At 37.0% G+C, this 9,171-nt stretch overlaps 1 non-coding gene across 1 annotated transcript; it reads right to left on the reverse strand.

The window, feature by feature from the left end:
• Nucleotides 1-7,163: 7,163 nt before the first annotated feature.
• On the reverse strand, nt 7,164-7,237 carry Trnat-agu (transfer RNA threonine (anticodon AGU)). The gene has a single exon. It is a non-coding gene; the product is annotated as a tRNA-Thr (tRNA).
• Nucleotides 7,238-9,171: the final 1,934 nt, after the last annotated feature.

Below are 9,171 nucleotides of genomic sequence, written 5' to 3' on the forward strand. Positions count from 1 at the left end.
CCAATGTTCAGCAGTCTCCTTATTTTTAAAGATACTTTCTATCATATGACGTACGGATTTTTTGAAATTCAACAGATTGTAGAAATTATAGCATTTTAAGGAAAAAATGGATTTTTAGCAGAGCTTTTCTTAATACCTTGAGAACTAATTAAAAATAAAAACGTAACTACGTCGTACGATAGATAATATCACTGAGAATATGTTTACGAAATTTCATTAAATTTGGTTGAACGGTTTATGAATTATTAGTGACACCAGGTTTAGAAGTGTAGTTTCGAGGAAAACGCGTTTAAAAATGGTCAGGCGCGTTTACGCTCGTCGTGCAGGCTTCCAATTTATGGGCCATATCTTTGTTATTACAACGAATGTTTCAATAGGACCTTTTTCACATTGGGTATTTTTAAAGGTCCGCACTGCCATTTCGTGGAAGAAAAATGGTTTTGATTTTTTTAAACAGCTAAGGTACCTTAACCTAGTGAAAAACGTAATGTACCTTTGTTTGTGGATAAACAAAGAAATAAGTCGAAAATCTGTTCAAACGCCTTCATTATACACATATTAAGTAGTTTCAAGCTATTTTTTTTACTTTTCTTTTTTTTTTAAAATGGCACTTTAACGCTTTTTTCTCGGAAGCCCGTTTTTCAAATTTGCCAGCAGCACCATTTGAACAAAAAAATTTCAATTCACTTGAAATTTTTACAGTGAAGTGGAGAATTTCATGCTATTTCTACGGTACTAATGATAAAGTTCAGATACTAATGGCAACACGTAGTTCCTCTAGTTTGCAAGTTGTATTGTCCATTCGCTGTTCGAGCACTTGCTAGTGCATTTTGATGAATATTATCACAATACACCAAACACCAACCTTCACTATATGGAAAATGACACGTACGAAATTATTGCTAGAACCAGTTACAAACAAAAGCAAGACAAACCATTAATTATACAGAGAACTGAAAACGTCATTAGTCAGACTATGTTTCTAACATATCTTTGAAAGGAGACGGTAAAGTGTGAGGGCACCACTTTGGATTAAAAACTGAAGTAAGGCGTCACTATTCCGCGCATAGCGGATAATGGATCGATTCTGACCCATTCGACATCTTAAACCTCTTATACTCCGTGTTATTTATATGTAGGGGAGAGCGGGGACAAACGTAACGGCGTCATGAAAGTAACACACCTTCTCCCCCCTTCAACAAACATTTCCAAAACGTTTGCTTTACACAGTTACATATGCATAGTGTGTCTTTTATTTTACTAAGTGACGCTGAGTGGCGCAGTTTCAATTTTGGATGATTCTGCACCGAGCTACGATTTTCATCGCAGAGCGCCTAAAAACAGGACGTTTCGGGCATCCCCTATTACTCACAAACCTTTCAATACTTTTTACAACAAAAAATACTGAAACATCCTCTAAGATGTCCTTTTCCCAACACATTAATGTTTAATAATAAAAGTTTATCGATTTTTCTAGAAAAAATTCCCACAGGAGCATGTTGTTTTGACCGTTCTAGGTAGGCCTCTCCCCTTAAGAAAAACATGGATCATAATCTAGTAGGGAAGCTTATATTAAAGTGCATATAAATTAAACTATATCACGGGTCAAAGTTGACCCTGTGCCCGCCGTGCTGCCGACTGCTAAGCCATCCTGTGGCGAAGGGCTATTAGCGAGCCGTCATAAGGGCGGAAAGGTCGTCGATCAATTCGTAGGACTTCTAACCGCACTAGATGAATATCCAGGGCGAAAACCACCTGCTCCGGCGGCGAACGTTAAATCCGTAAGCTCCGCGAAATATTCGTCGAAATCCGTGAAATACCCGCAGTGCTCCGGATGATCAGGCCAATTGGCTGATCGCCAAATGAAATGTATATCCGGCATAAGTCTCCCCATTTGACTCGTTTGTCGTATTTACGTTCGTGCACCCTCCTATATACGTCCGTACGTGTTCGTCACTGTAACCGATATAGGGCCCTTTGAAATTCGGATCGAAGAAAGTCAAGCGGAATGCCAGCGAGCTTTATTGCCTGAACAGGTCGAAATTGTACGCGTGCAGAGTGTTTTGGAAAGGAAATGCGAGTACCGTGCCAATGGATTATGCAGCTTACTTTAAGAGAGAAGTATTGTATTAAGATAAACATGATTCTTGATAAAGGGTAGTTAAGTTTGATATTTATGTCGAGGTCCCTTAATAAGTGTTTTCTAAGCCGGCAACGTAGTAGCTGACTACCTAAAATTTTATTTCTTGATTTTGTAATAGATAGGGTTGATGTAGCAATGTTAGTTAATTTCTGCAGAGATTGATAAATCGGTTTATTTGGAAAATTATTCCTACTTTCCTTACTTCGGTTTAGCAGGTTGATGCCTTGCGGAACGTACTAACGCTGAAAGTGGTCATTTTTATAACATACCACAACAGTTGTACGATCACAGTCTCTCATTTCGATGGACCTTAAACCTGATACTTTTTAATTGAAACCAGCTGGGTAATAATACACTAGCAACTGCCATTTCTCTCATACTGCACAATTTAAAGCCCTTAAAAAGCAACTCTACTTAGCGATGCTTATCTTGGATGAGCAATACGAAATACTGTAGCACACACTACACATCCAGATGATAAATACCAGCAATCGCCACAAAATGAATTAATCTAAATTACTAATAGTTTCTATAGCCAAATCCAGGTGCAAATGTAATTCTTCCAACTTTTTTCAATCTGCCAATTTTATGGAGATATGTAGATACTAGATTTCCATGATACTTTCAGGGTAGGCCCAAACTCGATCCAGGATTAAGCTACTTTATTTGATCCTCGATAATGTACTAGGTATCCTTGGTACCTATACGCGATTCTGCGTAAGTCAAATGACAGATGGGATCGTGCTAATCCGCCATTATCGTCGGCTATGATCGGCCCTGCGTTGAATAGAATACTTTCGATTCACGAGGCTTAGGGATCCTCCCCGAAGTTAGCTCGGTCGTTCATGAGCAGTCGCGTGAATCACTGCAGATCGATCTAGCCGGTCTCGTCTAACGACGGGTCAGAATAGGAGCGTCGATTCGAGTAACTTTATGATCAGGTGCAACGCATTGTTTTCGGTGGAGTTAGTTGTTCTCGTTTCATGGCCACGCCAGGGTTCGAGCTTTCGGGTGTGAAACGTTCGAAGTTGTTTCCAGAGACAGTTAGGAACGCCATTTTTTTGGAGACTAAATGCACCTGATTTTAGAAAAATAGAATTTTTTGTGGGCCACCAGATTGAAGTTACTTATATGCATATGCAAACTGTTATTCCCAAAATTTCATTCGACCGCCACTACCCACACATTTAATATAAGTACTTCTATAGCTGCGAACCCTTAAAAATATTTCTAAGTACATCGACGAACGAAGTCATTCGCCTAACCTGCAAGCAAAATTTTATCACTGACGCTTAATAGCTTTTTATTACTAAAACATCGATAGATTTTATGACACCACAATTTCGGCAATAATCTTCATCTTTCGCCATACAACACGAAGCTGCAACAAACTTCGCTGCGCGAATAGTGAAAAATGTTCGGTCAACTGTTGGAAACTGACGATTTTTGACGCTAATAAGGTACAACATTTTTGAGCGCGTTTATTTGTGAATTCGCAACCCCTATATGATCGTGAAAGCGGTGGTACAACATGGAAGACCAATGCAAACAGTGGCTTACCACGTGCGATAGGTTCAAAGAGCAGGATCCTTGCTTCAACCACCAGCAAGGCGGTAACAAAAGGGTCTTCGTCCCTGAGGGGTTTCTGCGTTTTGTCCTAGGAGGATTGTCAGCCTCACCCCAGCCAATATCCAGGGGCCGGGCGTTTAAATTATTCATAAACAGTCGAGTGATTTGTAGAATATAACTTACTATTACGTGCAATAACGTCCCCGTTTCATTCGATTTCATCTCGGGGTGTTAGCGACTTAAAACGAGTCAAAACCCTGTGACTCGACTTGTAAATTTTCGTATACATTGAAAATCTAATAGCGCACTATAATATGTATTTTAATACATTTCTCTGTAATATCGTGTTCAAGTAATTTCCTTGAAACCTTGTTTAGTGCATCGATTTTAAAGCAGAGATTTTACCAAGATTTTACCTTATAATTAGTAGATACAGTAATTGTTTAAAAATAAGACCCGAAACGTGGTATAACACGTGAAAAAAAGTATTTTTATGTGTTGAAATGAAAAGAAGGTTTGTAGTAAATGCGTGGCAGAGATTCGATTTTTCTTCGCGCTTGCTTGCAATGAAGGGTATAAATATTTAAAGGGATTCGATATAATGTTCTCTTTTCATTAAGAAATAGTAAAGATAGTAAAAATACTGAGGGCACGAATCTTTCGGCGTTTAAAATAATGCTAAGTGAATTTTGGGTAGATATTCATTATTCGTAGAATGTGAAACTTTATGAATTATTATCTTTTCATTTATATTGCAAGGTAGCAATTTGACGAAGCATCAATACAGCGAGAAATTACATTTTCGTCAGAAGAATTCTAGTGTGCACAAGGCTAATTTAATTTTCTCTCGTTTCCTCACGGTCTACGAGAGTCTCTTTGTTCAGAGGGAATCCAAGATGGAAACCAATTCAGAATTCTGCTGACCGAAGGTAACACGAAGGAGAAAAGTTTCCGGGAGGCAAAAAGGAATGTACGATATAAAAGTTTGCAGACCGTTGTTTCTGAATTGCTGAATCTCAGCATTACGCAAATAGTAATCGCCGTTCGATTTTGGCGCAACTTCAATCTGCGTATTATCATACAGTCCATTTGTAGGTATTGTTAAAAACATAAATGATAACGGTTAAAAAATAATAGCATCTCTAAAATCAAAAATTGACTATTAATAACATTTCGAATGTTTTTACTAGTAATTAATGGCTACAATCGCTGCATTATAAAAAAATTAATTATTTTCCTAAACTTCTACCTAGACAACAGTTAACTAATAATACTCCACAAACTTTCCATTTTATTTTCCATAAATCCATCATTACCTCATAATTATATTAATATATTTACTATAACAAAACAGCATCCTTGGTTAAACTTCAACTATTAATTGAAATGAAATAAATTTCTCGAAGTACCTTCCCCTTTGTTCTAAATAGAATGCTGTTGGTATTATTATCTATATAATATTATATATTAATATTATATTATATCTATAAATGATGTCTGTAAATTATATTATATTATATTATTATATAATAAAATTAATTTCCATAAAATCAAATTACTTGAAAAAGTCTCCCTTATACTTCAAAGCCGTGCATACATGTACATGTAACTGAGAGAAACTAATATAACTCACTGATAAACTAATACAATTCGCGCGTAAAAATTTTAGCACAAGTTGCTTCCATTCACATTGAACGATTTCAATTACGTACCATGAACCATCCCTTCCTTCGTTCCCCATCAATACATCGATACATTGCTACTTTCCGCTAACCCATTTTTCGCAAGCAAGAACGTATCCGTCGTATATATGTGACATTCTATCAGTTAAGCCACCCCAAGCTGGCTGGTGATCTAATTTAATTGACACCCTAATAGCAAGCCTGCACGGCCGTTAGAGTTCCGGGGTACGGTGCTCCCGAGTGCTCGAGGAGAGAAGGATGAAAATATAAGGGTGGTTAGCCGGGAGACGCATGGGGCGAAGACAATTGAATTTCATGGGGGTTTGGCCGCTTAACCAGCTAATTGGTTTGTTCATGTTACTGCGAGTACATAACTCGTCCTCTATCGTGCTTGCTCAATACTTAACCGCACTTTTCGCCTATCATAAAAAATTAGGCGAATCAGAAATCTTGATTTCGCAGTGAATGTCAGGGCAGTGAGGATATTCTGTCATTTCGTTCATTGCAATTCAGGGCATCCTGACGTTTCCTACGAAACTTTTTTATCCTGTTTATTATTATGCTTTTATCCTCTAACAATATTCAACTTGAATTGACTACTTAAATTCGACGTTTTCTTTATTTTCACTTAACTATTAGTGTCTATCGAATAAAACACTTTGTAGTGACCGAAGCAGAGGATAATTTTATAATGTTAAATTAAAAGAATACGGTGTTCACTGAACAGTTACTTCTGCTCAGATAACACATAAATAGTTCAGTGTATTATAATAAATATATTCGGTATTAAACATCACTCTAGTATGAAATATAAACTATGAAAGTTCCAGTTTAAGGGAGAAATTTATAGAAGGGAGAATTATAAAGGCAATCGCTAGAAATTATTAATAAAAGTTGAAGGTAGAACTGACTGTGTTTGATATCGAATCATTTCAAGTCTTCGACACTTAAACAAATTAAATAGGGACGCTGATATAAATGTGAAACGGAATTATAAATAGAAATTGTGAATTACACGAGTCGGGGCTTACTGTATTTTCGCGTAGGGAGTAAATGAATTCCTCGCCGCCATTCCGCGGAAGGCAAGCCACTAAGAAGAGGGAAACTGTGCCCCTTTACGGCACTTTCATGAAGTGAATATTTAACTTTACGTCTTGCGGGTTAAAAATGCTGACCTGCCGGCAGAGGTTTAAAAAGTTGGCGAAGCACCGAGATAAAAGATAACGGCTGATAAAACTTGCTCAAAGTTCCGGCGCCAGACTTTGTGGCACTCCGCGTTAGGCATGTCGCAATTACTCTCTTCTAACAATTAAAAACTTCTCATTGCCTTTTGATGAGCGCTTGTCAAATTTTTCTCACGGACGGCCTCGCTCTTGCGTCGGCTAGGCTTAACGATCTGTCGATATTTTGAAAAAGATATTCAAAGATTTTCTCTTTCGCCATTTATGAAAATAATTATACCACAATTTTTGCCGCGTTGCAAGCACTCTTCTAGTTTCACTGCATAATATCGTTTGAATTTATATATTATAGCAGTTACACTTTGAATAATCCATTTTAAAAAGCGATGCTTATGCTTAAACTAATCTGAACTTTGCAGTTAAAAGTACAATAAGTTTAAGCTTAAGCTTCTATTTAAGGTACCTTGCAGGCTTGTTATTGTATTAAGAGTTTAAAAAAATGGATTTCGTTTATTTGTCTAATTTCTTTACGTGATAATAAAAGGTTATGGTAAAAAAAATGTAATTCCTAAATGTCAATTTAGGAATAGGCCCCGGAGGGATTCGAACCCTCGATCTCCTGTTTACTAGACAGGCGCTTTAACCAACTAAGCCACGGCGCCGTTGAAGTGCAGCTCAACTTTGCGCTATTTTTCTCCACAATATTTTTTAATAAATACGTAAACTTAAATGTATGCAACTATCAAGATATATTATTCATCAACAAGTTATCATTCAATTACATATAGTATTTGATTAATCGGAATAAGTCATTGCAATATTTTACCAACTGCTTATTGTTGCTCAAGGCTTCGAAGTTCTATAAAAGTATTATCGGATAGGTGGGAGATACTCAAACGCAGCAGGACGTTTCAGGATCTTCGAATTCCATTTTTGATAAAATAAAATTGAAATATAAAGTAGGTAGTTATTGGGATGAAGAAAGAAACAATGCATAAAAATAATTGAAGAAAACACTGTAAAAGACACTGTAAGTATCGAAAATAAAAATTGGCATATAGAATATTTTCCGAGAAGAAAACTTTTTTTAATTTTAGCACTTACTGTGTTCTCCACAAAGACTCTTAATTCCTTGTTTAATTCTGTTTCAATTCATCTGCACGAAGTCCCTTCGACAAACACAACTAACAAATTCAAAGCTATTCGTTATTAAAAGTGTGGTTATAGTACCACCATTGATATGTTTACAATTAGTAATGGAATAGGTAATATATATATATATACAGCTTGATTATACTTTCCTTGTCTGAAACACGATTGGCTCCTTTGTGAATATATAACTCGGCTCTAATCAGTCCACCTTCTATCAAAAGATTTCCCGCGTTTATACCGAAGAGATAGATTAAAGACGTAGCTCCGGGCAAAAGGATATTTCCTTTTCGACGCGTCATCTCCTTTACTTCGTTAACTGGTAATAATCCGTGGAACTGGATTGCCCGTCATTCAATAATCTCTCGTTAATTCGGTCGTTAATATTGAAAACACCACCGAAGGATGTGCCGCAAGCCTTTCCCTGCGTTAAATCGAATTCTCCTCGGAGCAGACTTAATCATAAACGCTGATTTGCTCGATGCATTTTAAATTACTCGCTCTGTTCGCGCACTGACAGTCTGCCACGTAAAATTAAACATTTCGCTGCGAATTTCGGTTGAATGGATAAATAGTAAGTAATCTTCTATCTGTACTTATATAATCGTTGTGTCACTGGTTCATCACCGTCCAGCTCAAACCGCTGACCCTAGAAACATTAAATTCGAAGGGTATATTCCTTTCGCGAGGTAGGCGCTCGATAAGAAGGGATTTTTTTAAATTCCATTCTGAAAGGGATAAAAAGGGGTGGAATATGTTTTCTCGGACTTCTTATTATTTCGTAGGCCCGATTAGATATCAACTTGGTTTTTACTTCAAACGGTTACCCACATAAATGTCTACAAACCAGATTCAGCATTTTGCCCTAATCAACCCCTAAAGGAGCGAAAAGAGGTGAAATGTGTTTCCACGGATTTCTTAAAATCTCTTCGGCCCGATTAGATATCAACTTGGTTTTTACTTCAAAACGATACCCACACAAATTCCTAAAAACAGATTCCGCATTTTGCCCTAATCAACCCCTAAAGGAGCGAAAAGAGGTGAAATGTGATTCCACGAATTTCTTAAAATCTCTTCAGCCCGATTAGATATCAACTTGGTCTTTACTTCAAAAGGTTACCCACATAAATGCCTAAAAACCAATTTTAGGATTTTGCCCTAATCAACCCCTAGGCGGTGGTGAAAAGGAGTGAAGTTGTTCGGGGGGTAGTTTGCAAGTATTTTATAATTCTGGAGCTTTGGCCTTATGCAGGTAGTGTTTAACAAAACTGACCAGTATCTAAATCATTTTTTGTACCCTTAAACATCATTTCCAAAAACTAAGCAGATGTATTCTTCATCACATCAGATCACAATCGATTAAGTAATTTTTTTTGGGGCTGTTCTTAAATTACATAAGGGTAATTTCGATGATTTCTTACCCCCTCTCTACCCAAATATTTGAATT

The sequence above is a fragment of the Andrena cerasifolii genome, chromosome 2, assembly GCF_050908995.1.
Source record: "Andrena cerasifolii isolate SP2316 chromosome 2, iyAndCera1_principal, whole genome shotgun sequence".
NCBI lineage: Eukaryota > Metazoa > Arthropoda > Insecta > Hymenoptera > Andrenidae > Andrena > Andrena cerasifolii.